The sequence below is a fragment of the Electrophorus electricus genome, chromosome 7 (assembly GCF_041902795.1).
Source record: "Electrophorus electricus isolate QZ-2024a chromosome 7, ASM4190279v1, whole genome shotgun sequence".
NCBI lineage: Eukaryota > Metazoa > Chordata > Actinopteri > Gymnotiformes > Gymnotidae > Electrophorus > Electrophorus electricus.
Window position 1 is genome coordinate 10,400,943 of NC_137503.1, and position 14,926 is coordinate 10,415,868.

A 14,926-nucleotide genomic window follows, 5' to 3' on the forward strand; every position below is an offset into this window, starting at 1 on the left:
GTTGTGGACAAGCTGCAAACTGGTTCCAGATCAGTGGTATGCTGTTAAATTGAACATCTTTTTTTTTTTTTTAATGCAAATGCATTTATTTTCTGTGCTAACAGACAGCTTGTTACAGTTGTGGTAGATAGAGATTAAGTTACAATTAGCCTGGAATGTCCCTGTAATCTGTGTCTCCTGGTGTAGGCTTGCTAGATCATGCTGGAGAGAGTAACAGACTACTGTCCCTCCTTTCCAATTGGGGGTTCACTCTGATATAGCAGTCACACTCATTCATCCCATTAAGTGCATTGTTACTTATTGGAACTTAGTGCCACTGTTTTGATTTTTGTCGCAATTGTAAAGAGTACCAGATTTAGTGAATGTGCATATGCAGGTATGTGAGTGCACTTAATATGTGTATTCTAGACTGGGTTACACAAGTCCATAGAGACATGTAGCCTAATTTCTCCCTATTGTGCATGTTTTTATTGAACCAGCATATGATATTTCACCTGAAGAAAAGAGAGGAGGAATCGGATACTTCTGCCGTTTGCCAATGGCAACAGAGACCGTCACGCATTTCTTTTGAGGCCTGGGCTGGTAAAGCAATCTCTCTCTCTCTCTCTGTGTGTGTGTGTGTGTGTGTGTGTGTGTGTGTGTGGCCCTAGAGTAGCCAGGCTGAATACAACACCGTATTGTTCACTGTATTTTGTTTTGTTCCCTCATGATTCTGAGCAGCCTTTATTTTCTGGGTAAATGGCCTCTGGATTAGAGGGCAGTTGAAGGTTTTTTTTTTCCATAGCACATGATTGTACACAGAAACCGTAAGGCCCAACTTCAGCACATATAAAATCTGCAGGTTGCAGGACATATTTTGAAAAATCTGCAGGTTGCAGGTCATATTCAAGTGGTCATAATACCAATACTCACATATCTGCTCTATAAAATGAACATAGGTAGAATTACTAGTAACTATGACCAGTCCTGGCCCTGTACCATGCAGTTCATTGTGCTGTTAGCATTACCATTACCATTAGCAGTTTGACTGGTACCATTTCTAACACGTGCTGCTGTATGCCAAGAAAGAGCAGCAGCCCCAGCTGTGTGTTAACTCACACCAGTGCCACAGGACTCTCCCCCATCCAACACGTCTGCATGCCCACTACTGATCCCTTCCATCTCTTCATCACTCATCCCTCCCATCCTTTCATCACTCATCACCCCATCCCTGGGTCTGGTTGTGTGTCCATTTACCTTCAACTGCTCGTTGTTCTCTCTCTCTAGATATATCACATCAACTCATCAAATCAATTTTACTGTCAATCACATCATATGGACACAGGAATAAGGTAAAAACCTTAAGTACTTTACATTCTATCAGGATTATTACACAAAATAAATATGTATACACTAGGTACATATCCTAAAAGAAAAAATATATGCAGATGTAAAAAGTATATTAAATATAAAAAACTGGGATTATTTAACCAATTTTATCTTTTATAGAAGAAAGTTTGCAACTAGACAAATAGCTAACTGTTAAACATAAAAATAATAACACAGTAACACAGTGCCAAAGGGCAATAATATAGGAAATTTATTGCATATCACTATATGTCACCACTTTTATAATAAAATATAGTATATGTCATCATATATAATTTCTTTAAAGCTGCTTTGTGACACATTGTAAAACATGCTATGCAAATAAATTAGATCTGAATACATACACACAGTCACATTCAGAGAAGCAATTCTTTGTCTTAATAGAACTGAAGGGTTGAAAAGACCCAGACACTGGGTAAGCTGGCCTTGTGTGCTCATTAGGATGGGTTCATGGGAACAGCCATTAAATGGCTGTTCCGCCTGCTGTCTTGAAGGGAACTCAAGTGCATCACAGCACATCTCCAGTTTTACTTCACACAGAAACACTGGAGGAGAGAATAAAAAAGCCAGATCAACGACGTATACAAGCCCAGGCTCCACTCAGGGCTTCCATGGCTTGCTGCTGCAGTCTGATGGGTCTAATGAGGCTGCGCGGAGAGGGGAATGCACCCGCTGGTATGCAAAGACACGCCTTCCCAAAGGGAACCTCATCAGTATGCCAGGGAATGCGCGGCTCGAATACGCTGAATTTCCTCCTGCATCCTCCAGTTTCTCTACACCAGCCCCTCTTACTGCCCTGAGGTGTTCGGTATTCAGCAGGTGAATGAGCTCCATCACAAGCCACACTGCACCTCTGATCTTCCCCTTCTCTCTCTGTGCTAGGTTCCCTTTTATCTTCTGATCTGTTCGCTCTTCACTGGAGTCCCTCACTCTCCGTTCACCTGTGGGCACAGGGAGGAGATCTTTAGAACAGTACAGTGGAGATCACTTAAAGCCATCTTGTGTTTTTCTTCCTGTTTCTTTTTGCCCGAGAGCCAGAGGAAGACGTATCCAGACAAGCGTTTTTATTCTCCTCTTCATATAATCCTGTGAGCTAAAGCTCCCCAAAACTAACTCAGATCAAGGTATGGATGCATGTGCTTGTATGTGTGTGTATCAGAATATATAAAATTATTGTAATTATTAAGCGTTTCACATACATACCAGTTGAGGACTGTGTAATTAGTAGCTACTATATTTCCCCCAGCACTGAATGACTGCCCTGTCTGGGTTTATGTATAAATAAGTAACCCTGGAAGTCTGGATCAGAAACACTTATAAAAGTAAGATCCAGCAGAGCACTTTCTCTGTTCTAGCAGCAGCCGATTAGAAAGTAACTAGAAATGTGGAGATTTTCCAGACTCGGTGCCTTGCAGAAGAACCGTGGAAGATCTCCACATTTGGTGGGATTGTGCTGTCAGATGTAGACAGGAACCAAGAGGAGGAACTGGAGTGTGAAGGTCACATTTCATTATAAATATTTTGTAATTGCTAGTTATTGGAAGCAGTATTGGCAAATGTCTAAATGTTTGAAACATGTTAAAAATAAAGATTGGTATCTCCCATCTCTTTTCTAATCCCAGTCATAGTGTGGGTTACTGACCATAAAAACTGACCAGATGTGTGTCTGCTGCTTTTTCTTGAAGTGCAGTGGGGGGCAGAGAACGGATGAGGGAATGATGTAAGATCTCTTATATTATAAATACTGTCCACTTACTTGATCCTAACATGGATATCAAGGTCCAGCACAGACAGACAGATTTTTCCCCTTACCTGACACTCAATCACCACTGTTTGCCCATTACTTTCATGCAATTAAAGTATTGACAGCATACTTTGGCATTAAACATCACTGCCTCTCCCATGTAAAGAGATATGAACTTCAAGATCGAAAACAGCTTATTTCAGAGATATTTATATGGATATTTAAAAGTGAGTAAGCAGAGAATGTCTACAGATGTCTACATTACAGCAGTGTATTGCAATTTTCATCCTATATTGTAGTGATGTTATCCACATAAACTCACACCCTTACACTCATCCAACAGGCCACTAACCTTCGCCCACACATAAGTACGCCCGCGCCCCCAGACACCCCTGTAAACAATCAGCAAGCCTTCTTTCTTTTCTCTGTCCTACTTTAGGCATGGCAGGTTTGTGGCGTTAAAGGGAAGTTCTGTCTTAGTACTGCATCTCCCATAAAAGCCTCATTCCATTAACATACATGACCTACATTACCCAGGCTCTTTTGGGGTCTTGTCAGAGCCCCAAGGAAGCTGCTGAGGGTAGGGCAGGATTTGACGTCCCTCCCTTTCTAAAATTCTCATCCAAAAGAACATTCCAAGAAAGTCCAATGAAACTGTTGCATTCATTTCCAATTAAATCAGCTGCTGGCAAATAATAGTTTTTTTCTCACAAAGTCCCTATCACAATATGTGTATTGTCACTTTCTTCACCAATAACTGAGGAATTACAGAGGATAAATCAGAGGAGAGGAATCAGTCACAGATCTAAACAGAGAAAGGAAGAGGAAGAAAGAAAGTTGAGGAAGAGAAAAAAGATGGAGAGAAATGGTGGGTACAGGGGAAAGCCCTCTGATATGCACAAGGCCCCTCTATTATGCATTTGGCATGTTCTCCCTGAATCAGTCCGTCACAGCAAGCACATCCACCACACACCAGGTCTGCTTCACAAGTCTGGGAATTCAACACCTCCTCCGCTCTCACACACGCATACACATAAGCATTCACACACACTCACACATGCACACACACACACTCAGGCATGCACACAAACATACAGATGCACAGACACAGACCGTGGTTATTATCTGTCTGTCTGTTTGTCTGCTACAGATAAGGAGGATTCTTTCATTTGTGAGGTTAATGCTGTTTTTTCTCAGTTCTGTATGTGCGTGTGTGTCTGTGTTGGGCGAGTTTTAGAGGTTGTATATTAAATAATGATTGTTGCTGTTTGCTAACCAGGAACACTAAAACCAAATCTAAAAATTTTAGGTAGGCAAAAAAACCATAAGATGAATAAAAGATTAATTCAAATTATGATGATAATACACTAAAAGTATGAATGCGGTGGGGAGTATTACAGCAAGCCCTGTGACGATAATCTGGGGGAGGTGTGTATCTTGTATTGGTAATTTTTCCACTGCAGCATCTGTGTTCTAAGAGAAGCCTGGCAGGTTCTGAAGCCCTTAAGCCTGATCATTAGTTACAGTGGAAAGAGTTACACAAGCATGCTTACAGTTCTGCTGAAATACACATTCTCTCTCACATAAACATGCATGCACACGTATACACATGCTGCCACAGGTACATTACAGGGATACTTGGCATTGTTCTATATTGGTGTATGGACACATCAATTTTTTACCTTTACTGGCATGTCGGCAAAATGTACAATATTCTCAAATATTGATTTTTGGAACATTTTGAGAGCATCCTCTCTGCATAAACTCGAACAAGTGAGCTGCCCAGTGACCCATGCAATCCACACTCCCCATCATCATTAATAATCATGTGTCATAAAGGACATTGTTGATGATTTCTACAACACCAACTCTGTCTGCTAAGCCCTCTTTTGTAGACACAAGTATAAAGATGTTAAATACATGGTGAAAGATTCAATACAAGTACACAAAGCACACATGGCCAAGTGATTGGTGTAAATGTAGAATTTTGGGCTGACTGCCAAGCTATTCACAGCAGCATCCCATTGTTTTTCTGTTTTATCAAAAGCTTTCAACTGACGCAATGCCCCAGACACTTATATCCAGGCAAGCAAGACCTCTGTCTATATGAAAAACACTTTTTTGGCATTTGGTCTTCAGATTTCCATTAACTGATGAGCAATACATAATACATTTGTCATAAATGTCAGCTTTTCATGATGAAGCATTAGCAAGCTGTTTCTACTAGTTCATTATCCAATAATACACAATGATGCAGCTAATACAAACAATAACAGTGGGTTGCGGTTAGAGTTAAACTGGAATCATGGTTAGGGTTAAGGCAGGAGTGAAGGCAGAGGTTAAGGCTGGAACAGATGGTTCATAATTTAATGTTTCACTTTATAATAATGAGCATTAGTGCACAGTTCAGGACATGCCTCTGGAGTTGGCCACATCCAGGGGTGCCGTCAAAGATTTTGAGCCCCATGAAAGATGCCACATTTAGCCCCAATGAAAAAAAAGTATCTCATGGTCTAATAAGTTTTAGGGCCCCTCCCAGTAACTGGCCCTTAGAATTGTCCTAAAGCCCCCGCCGCCCATAGAGTGCTGAGTACTCTCTCATTTAAGATGATCATAACATTACAATGTTTTTAGGCAACAGGGTCCTGAACATGACAATGTAATCATGTCAAAGTATTGCTGTAATAAATAATAAATTACTTATTTAAGAGATAACACACATATGCAAATGGTTATTAACAACATGGTTTAACAATAAAGGTCAGTGGAAAATATGAACTCTTATATTCAGTAACCATAGAACCTCCTTTTTTGGCAACAGCATCAACCTAACATACTCTACAGCTGCTGTTCAGTCCTGCATAGCCATAAGGAGACGTACCAAACTGTATACCAAACTGTTTCAGCTCATGCACAGCTCGTATTTTTGAGATATTAATTTCTTCTGCCATCCCTTTGCTGATTCCTGACTGTGCTTTGGATCATTATGGGGAATGCAGCTTTTGTGTTTTACCTCACAGACAGTGCTGCAAAATTCTCCTGCCGAATTTCTGATACAAGTTATAATTCATTGGTCCCTAAATAACTGCCAGTTGTCCAGGCTCTGCAGCAGAAAAGCAGCCCACCCCATTATTTTGTTTTCCCCAAACATTACAGTGTTCATTATTAGAGGGTTCAGTTTTTCTCTCTTTTCTCCAAGAAAAAAAGATGTTCTAGCAATGCTGTTGTTGCAATCACTGTTGTTCTGTTTTTCTTAAGGTATACTCGGGCTCACAGACAAGTGCGTGAGTTGCCCACAGATCTTTCATATAGAGAGGACCTACTGCCGACCTAACTGAAAGAAAGAGGATAAGGAATGTGATTTCCTTTCTTTTCTTTCTTTTTCCTTATTTAAAACATAAAAACGGTACTTGAAAGAACCTGTCAGAAGAGGTCATTTAATGACAGTGAGTTACGACATCGTTTAGCCATGGCCTGAGAGCAAAGTCTTTAAGAGGATAGTAATGAGCACTCTAACACAGTGGCGCTTAGGAACGAGTTTCTTTTGTTATGTCACAACCAGCTAAATCTACACTGGAAACATGAAAATGTTTTTCTCCCACATCAAAATGGAATATATGGCAATATATTGTCGATATGCTCATAAACAAAGAGAATATGTTATATTTTAGCATAGTTTTGTATGTGTTAAGTGATCAAATAGAAAATCCTATCATCTGTCAGCCTTATTTGAGTGTTTATTGTTATTGTGATCATTTTAGTTTTTCCCAGTCACTTGGACTGTTCTGACGCATGTTTGTGCCTTTGCAAACAGAAAAGCCATAAAGTTCACGGCTACGCTCTGGACGCTGCCTTCATCAACAAACATTTACCTACACTGAGACCCACAGGCAGCACTGATATGGATCAGGTCAGTAGCATGGGGTTCACTGAGGAAAAGCAGGCGGAATATAGATAGATAGATAAATACGTAGACAGAACAGATGCAGCTTTTGGTGAAAAATTAAAATACTCACAATCATCCGATTCAATCCAGGAGGACACATAGCAGAGATCAGACCAAACAATTACATATTTCTCTGTTCAGAGGTTTTAGTAATGAAAGTGGTCTTAGATTAATACACACAACTTGCTCATCAACATTTACTGAAGTCCAATGTAATAAAACAACTCATGCATAAACAGCCTATTTTCAGAGGCAGAGGACATATAACATTTTATTATCTGCTTCTTTTGTATTAATCCACTAGGTTTATTTATTATCACAGAATAGCAGCATAGAGACCCACTGCTGTCCTGTCTTTGGCCTACAGATATCCACATGGCATCTTTACAGCTGAGTTGCAGAACTTGGTTTACAGACCCCCCTTTTTTCTACCTCTTATCCTGGCTTCTTTCCTGGGCACATTTCAAAGACCTCTTTCATTACAGGCAACCCATTGAGTCCAGAATGCATATTCACATATGGGAATCTTTCAAACCTTTTTTCCAGTTCTTCAGTGCATAATGAAAGACACAGGCCAAATGTGGTTATTGTGAGTTATAAAAGACAGCCCTTATTTTCAGTTTTGGACAGCCTATCAGAAACACATGTAATTGTTTCTGTGCATTGTGTTTATTAGAAATTACTTTAAAAAAAATGCTCTTCTGCATATAAATGCTCACAGACTCTCATAGGAATTTGTCTCATGCACTGTAATTGCATGCCAAAAATAAATAAGCACGCACACACCCAGGCACACATGGACACACAAATCACAGAATTATTCTTAACATATTATCTGGCAGGTTCTGCAAATCTATTCATAACTAACATAGACACAATATTTTATCAATTAACTAATCAGTAAACCTTTAGGCAATACTTTCCTATGGCTCAACAAAACCTATTTTACTCAGTACCAGGACCAAGATATCCCAATACATCCTAGTTTGTAATATAATTACCTTTTCTTTAGACCATTTTCCACTTTTTGCTAGTCAGTTCAACTGGGCAAAATCCTTCTGAAGTATGACATTGACACTGCTTTGACTGGGAGGAAAGTTGCAGCATTTTCACACACGTCTACAGGGGTCAATTGCATCTACTGTGAAAATTCCATTTCAGAAAAGATTCTGTGCTATAAGGATTCCATCTGATATGGAAACTCCATCTTGTAGTCCGTCTGCTCAGTCCATCTGATCTGCAGCACTACGAGAAGAACTGTTGACCCTATAGGATCACAGGGTTTAGAAGCTTCCTGTTTTAAAGGTTCCCTTGGGTTTTGTTCAAAAGCAAGCATGCTGATTTTATCACTTCTCTATAACAGCAACTGCAATAGACTGATCTAGAGGCTTATCTAAGGGGCTTCTATGATGCAGCATTCTAAACCAAGATTTGTTTTATGACAGATATACAGATATATTCTTCTTAACCTGCACTTTAATGGAAAACTGTTAATAAGATTACATAATGAGAAATTTCAAAGGTCATCTGAAGATTAGCGATTACTACTGTTCTGCAATCCATCAACTATGTCAGTACTGAGGAGCTGTTTCAGTACAGATGTACTTGATTTTATGACATGACATGATTGTGACACGAAAGAGTAAATAAGAGTAATTAAGTTTTATCATGTTAGTAGGATGAAGATGCATGAAGGAATAGGAATGTTGTTTACTGCAAGAGATCAAAGACATCAGAGGTTGTCAGGACAACTGCTGCTAGGCGCAATTATGGAGGAAGTCATTTTCAGTGTCCATTGCTGGGGACATCCATGTTAATGTTTCACGCTGCTGATCAGAGAAAAGTGTTTATTAGTGACACACACACAAAACCCCCCCCCCATCCATTTGTGTGAGTCTTTTCCAGATTTGATTCTATGCAGATTGTTCCAAGTGTGAATTTAAATATATTTAAGTATTTGTATGCCACTCATTTATGGCCTTGATACAACTTGTTTCCTGCTGTCCATACACAATATGTACTCACAAATTCTCTCTCTCTCTCTCTCTCTCTCTCTCTCTCTCTCTCTCTCTCTCTCTCTCTCTCTCTCTCTCTCTCTCTCTCTCTCTCTCTCTCTCTCTCTCTCTCTCTCTCTCTCTCTCACACACACACACACACTCACAACAACACACATCTTTGAAATCACATGCTAGTGCACCAAAGCACCTCTACATTCGTACTTGACAAAAATAAATTTTGAACAAAAACATCCACCAACACAAACCTGTGCATGTCTAAAAGATGATCAGTTTCTTTACTGGACCTGCAAGGATGACTGGATGTAAATGTCCCACACATGTACAAACATTCAAACACTTGAATAAGCACCAGAGAAAGAGGGCTATGATTTAAAATATGTATAATTAACTGCAGTACTAATTAATCTTGAATCCCATGTAAAGTATGGATTAAGATTTCAATCTTGAGCTTCATTCCTTGAAAGGCACTGCATACAAAAAAGTTTATTACATTATTGTACAATAAAGTGGCTCTGACTGATCCCAGGAATAACATCATCAGTTCAGTCCAGATCCAAGAAACTGCGAAAATACTAAGTGCACCTTCAAATTTCTGGGATTCTGGTAGAAGGCCCAAGTGTGAGGAAAAAAGTAAGATATAACCAGCCATTGGAAGGGTAAGAGAGCAATTTTAGATATATAATGTTAAGATAGTTTTCTTCAGAACAAGAGAAGAGTTGCAGGTAAAACCAAATTGTAGCTTCCTACCCGTATGTTCCAGACTAAGCTCTCTGACAGCTCATTTTGGACACATGTTTATGATTACTCCGTAGTGTTTTTACTGAACCAGGGCACCCAGTGCTTTAATTATCCCCATACACAACATGTTTTCGTATTCCCTATGCACACAGAACCCCCTCCCAAAGTAACATAAAGCAGTGCTATGTAGTTGTGCCAGTGGCCATGTACAGCTATAAACCAGTGCTTCCCATTCCACGGAACATTCTGACTCTCTCCTTATGGACAATGAATAAGCAACTTTTAGCATAAACATAGTTCCGTACTTTGCTAGCACTGGGCATCATATGTGTAGAGCATTCAAAACATACTGTAACAAAATAGAAGATTGCCAAAAAACACAAGGGATAATTCTGAATTCTGTTCACATGTTTGCATTTTAATGAGCAGGAAGTTGCCATTACTGACCACTGAATACCTTCTCTTTCTGTGAAACATTAACACGACAAACTGTTCTGCTGAGTCTGGTAAGGAAGTGCAGATCAATATTGAAATATCCATACTTCCTTACGACTGGCATGTCTTTTTAAGAATCGATTCAGACATTAAAATATAAATCTCAATAATGAGATTTATATTAAATAAATAGCAGCAAATAATGGTGCATGATATGAACTACTTCCCTCTGCTTCAACACTCACACACAGATACATGGAGCAGCAAAGGGGTGTGTAAAGCTTACTCTAAAATGGCAGAATGAAAAAGAAATATGGTTATTTCACTGTAGTTAACAGATATGAAGCAAAAATATGAAGAATGTTTAAAGACTGGTAAATACCGTGGTAATACTACAAATCTACTCAAACATCTGAAAATCAGCCACACAACACAATGTGACAAGCTACAGCAGAGACGACCAGAGGAGAGGTAGGGAATGCAGACAGATGCTTCAGTTGGAGCCAGGGTGAGGCAGAGTTTCCTGTGTGAGGCATTTCAGAAAGGCAGGCAATATGGTATGTTTACTAAGAGTGATAATATTGCAACATTTTAATAATTTGAACAAAATGCAAAAAGTGTATAAAAAGGGCTAGGTTCTGGAGAGCCTTGTAGTGCATGAACATGGTTTAGCATGAATATGTAATTAAGTAAGCTAGCTAGCTAAGCAGCTATCTAGTTAACTAAAATTCATTTTTGCAAGCTTAAAATTTTAAAAGTGGATCCTTTGCCACTTCCCCATCTCTAGTGATAACTAAGATCACTTGGACCCCTTCACTTGACCTTCATCTTTTAAATTAATCATTTTTAATTGAGAGGCAACAGCAACAGTCCATACCAGATGAAGAGGAGTGTCCATCTCCCCGACTATGGATAGCCTTTGCTGCTGAGGCTCCATTCCTGATACTCTTAACACATCTGCTCCTTCCCAACAGAGCATAAAACCCGTCTACTTCAATCCCAGGGTAGTTAACAGTGACAGTCATCCATGACGTGGGGAAAATAGCACTGTCAGATCTATTCACACTACCTCAATTCTGAGACCCTCCTCTTGAGGTCTTAACCTACCTCCCATAGCCCACACCACAGTATGCTAGCAGCTCTCAGACCCTCTGAAGCAGAGGGGTACTACAGTGGGCCCCAACTGACCATTCCTTACCTCAGAAGTATAGGCCCCTGCTGCATCATCCAAGCACAAGCATAAAATGCCTGAAGCATAAAGTGTATCAAAACTATGAAAGTCACCTTTCAGCATCTTAAGCATGCTGCTGCCACAGTGCTAACTGGAGTAGAGAAAACAGACAGCTAGCCCAGCACTGTTGCAGGAGCCTCACCAAAGAACCAGCTCTGTTGGGCTGTATTGTGCAACTTACAGAAACCTTGTTCCCTCTGCAATAGGAGACACATGGATCCTTTCATGATCCTCAATGCTGATGCCCAGATGTGCAAAACATGTGTAAGCTCTATCTTAGATAACAATAAGTGCAATAACAAACAATACCCTACAATAAGTACTGGAGTTTCTGTTACTCAACATAGGTACAGGATCAATGATCATTTAAATATTCCACAAATAGGTGGATAGGTGTTTGAAGACTGCAAAGGACTCTGCTATCCAGAAGGCCAGAGGAAGTTCATTTCACCATCTAGGAGCCAGTACAGAGAATAGTCTCACTTGTCTTCCATGAGACTTGAAGCATGGTATTTCAAGCCAAGCCATACTTGAGGTTTGAAGTACTTGAGGTACAGATCAGGCTTTGATCATTGACATCATGTATGGAGGGGCTGGTCTGGTTTTAAATCTGATGCGGGAAGCTACTAGCCAATGAAGGGAATGCAGCAACGGAGTGATGTGTGAACTTCGGAAGATTGAAGACTAGTTGTTCTGCTGCATTCTGGTCAAGTTGTAGAGTTCTGATGGCTTTAGAAATAATTAGAAATAATTAATTGGGTCTTGTCAAAATATCAGTGGTAGAAGCAGCTATGAGAAGATATTACATCACCAAGAGAACAAGTATACAAAGAAAAGAAAAGATGGCCTAACATTGAGCGCTGGGGGACACCGGTAGAGAGTTTACATGGCTTGGATGTGGAGCCTTTCCGTGTTACCTGATAGGACATTCCCCCCAGATAGGACTGAAAACATTTCCAGGCAGAGCCAGTCACACCAAGACTGGAGAGAAAAGAGAGGAGAATGTTGTAGTTTACTGTGTCAAAGGTTTGCCAAAAGGTCTAGAAGAATCAAGACAGATGACAGTTTGCACCTTTGGCAACATGAAGTTTCTCCATTACTGTTTTGAGGGCTGTTTCTGTTGAATGCGGCCGATTTGTAGCCAGACTGATTGGAATTGTGAAGCTAGTTCTGGGTGAGGAAAAGAGATAATTGACTGTAAACTGCTCATTCAAGAAGGCAGTAGGCTGATGGTACAAAGGTTGTCCCCGCAAAAGTGTCTGTACACCTCAGTTATTCCAGATGCTGCAGAGCTGTTCTAGTGCATACAGAAGTTATAGTAAGTTGACACAGTCCCATTCCAGAATAAGCAAGATTGTACCCATTCCTGGCAAGACCGTGAAGCAATGGAAACCCTGGAAGCAAAGTCTGTATTGAGGTGGATGGAATCCATTGGTATGTGACACCACGGCTATGTAAGTGAGACTTGCACCTGCTGCATTTCTCAGTAGTAGTAGTCTCAGTAGTCTTACCTGGGCTCAGGAACAAGGAAAGGAAACTCACCAGAGACCCCCAGTACTGAAGTCCAGAGGTTATTCCTATCAGGGTTGGTGGTGAAGCTCAGAAAAATGCTTCCCTAAAAGGGAGAATCGTGGTATATTCCACACCATATGGTCTTGCACAATGGAGGCAAAGGAGTGGTGGCATACGTCTGTACTGTAGAGTCATCTGGTACCACACACCTTTCATTTATGATGAGTGGCACCAACAGTGGCACAAAAGAGAACACTATTCATTCCCTAGTTAGAGCTTTGTGCATCTGTGAGTAGACCCCAGCTAGACCGTTTAATACAGAAGGAGCTAACACTGAAGATATACAGCTTTCTGGTCATACTTGATTACTGTACTGATCAAGTACTGTACTGTACTGGATTACTCATGCCAGATCAATGTGTTTGTTGGTACTAGAGAATCTGAAATCCACAAACTCACAGAGGTAGCAGACTGGCACTATGTGGACCCAGCAGGTGACTTGGCTAGAGGGAATGATCTGATGGACATGAGTACATCCAGTTGTTGGACTCAATGGCCCTTACTCCCACTTCAAGGGACCAAGTGCTGACAAGCCGACCTGATTATGTCACCCGAGCTAGTTGAGTTATCAGCAGTTCAAGTCTTGGTAAGAACTCACAGAGTCAGTGGTAAAGGAACTGTATAGGGCTGCTGGGTTCAGAGACATCATCGCAGAGGATTATAGAAGGTCAGAGATAGTTATCCTGAAACAAGCCCAACTGGATTGCGTTAGAAAGGAGCTCTTCAGACCGAAAGCTGGAAAACTCCTGCTAACTGATAATAGTTTGCTCACCTTAGCACCAGACCTCGACTTCAGCAACTTCAGCAACCTGATTAGAGTGGGTGGTGATCTGAGGGGGGCCAAAAAGATAGAGACAGCCACTACATATCCAATCATGCTGGACTCAAAACACCCTGCAATGAAGCTGCTCATTCAAAATTATGACCAGGGGCTTTGTCATCCTGGGCAAAGAGTGCATGCAGAGATGAGGCAATGCTTCTGGATTTTTTGCAGTCAAGTGGCTATCCACTGCCAACAGCGTGCATGTACTGAGCATATAAGATGGAAGACCAAGCCAGCAAATTTGTCATTTGTTCAAGACTTTTTGTTCTACTAGAACAGATTGCTTTGGACCTTTCTTGGTAAACGGCAGTTAGAGAAAAGATGGAGAATTCGCTGCAAGTACCTAACCACTAAAGCACTACAAATTGAGATACTTCCCAGCCTGAGATTCCTTTCTGATGTCTCTCAGGCAAATTCATTGCATGATGGGGAACTTCAATGGAGCTATGGTCTAACTGTGGCACCAACGTCAGAGATGGCAAGATGTAAACTGAAGAGGATTTCAAAGCCATGTCCTCTGAGTTGCAGAATCTAACAGCAAGGCAGCAGATTGTCATTAACTTCAATCCCCCTTTGGCTCCTCATTTTGGTTGTGTAGGAGGTAAAGGGCTGAAGTTGATCAAACAGGCACTCTACATGATATGTGCAGCCAATTCAGGAAGAGATCCTGCAAATGGTCCTTTTGGAGGTCAAGAGCATCCTGAACACCAGACCCCTAGACTATGTGTCATCTAATTTAGCCTTCCCGACCTGAGTGGTTTAAGGTCCAGCACCCAAACCAAACCAGAGCGAGACAGAACACGATGGGGAAGAGAACACGCTACAGAAGAGCACACAGTAGCTACAAGAGTCGATGGACTTTAATTATATTCATATGCGTTCGTGAACTAATGTGAGTGAATTGTTTATGTTCAAGATGTAGTAAGAGCAGCTGCCACCACACACATCACATATTGTATGTGGGGCACCAATACAGTTAATACAGTTAATAAGTGTTTGACATACGCAATGGCTCAGGGCAGAAAAAAGTATGAGAATACCGATTTTTTTT

At 40.7% G+C, this 14,926-nt stretch overlaps 2 long non-coding RNA genes across 2 annotated transcripts; one reads left to right on the plus strand and one right to left on the minus strand.

Annotated features, from left to right (window-relative positions):
* Positions 1 to 236: 236 nt before the first annotated feature.
* On the plus strand, positions 237 to 2,041 carry LOC113581540 (uncharacterized). Its single transcript, XR_003411078.2, has 3 exons — positions 237 to 582; positions 1,267 to 1,331; positions 1,909 to 2,041. It is a non-coding gene; the product is annotated as an uncharacterized LOC113581540 (long non-coding RNA).
* Positions 1,557 to 9,230, minus strand: LOC145658770 (uncharacterized). Its single transcript, XR_014124632.1, has 2 exons — positions 8,060 to 9,230; positions 1,557 to 2,309 (listed from the first exon to the last, which is right to left on the minus strand). It is a non-coding gene; the product is annotated as an uncharacterized LOC145658770 (long non-coding RNA).
* Between the last annotated feature and the right edge of the window lie 5,696 nt (positions 9,231 to 14,926).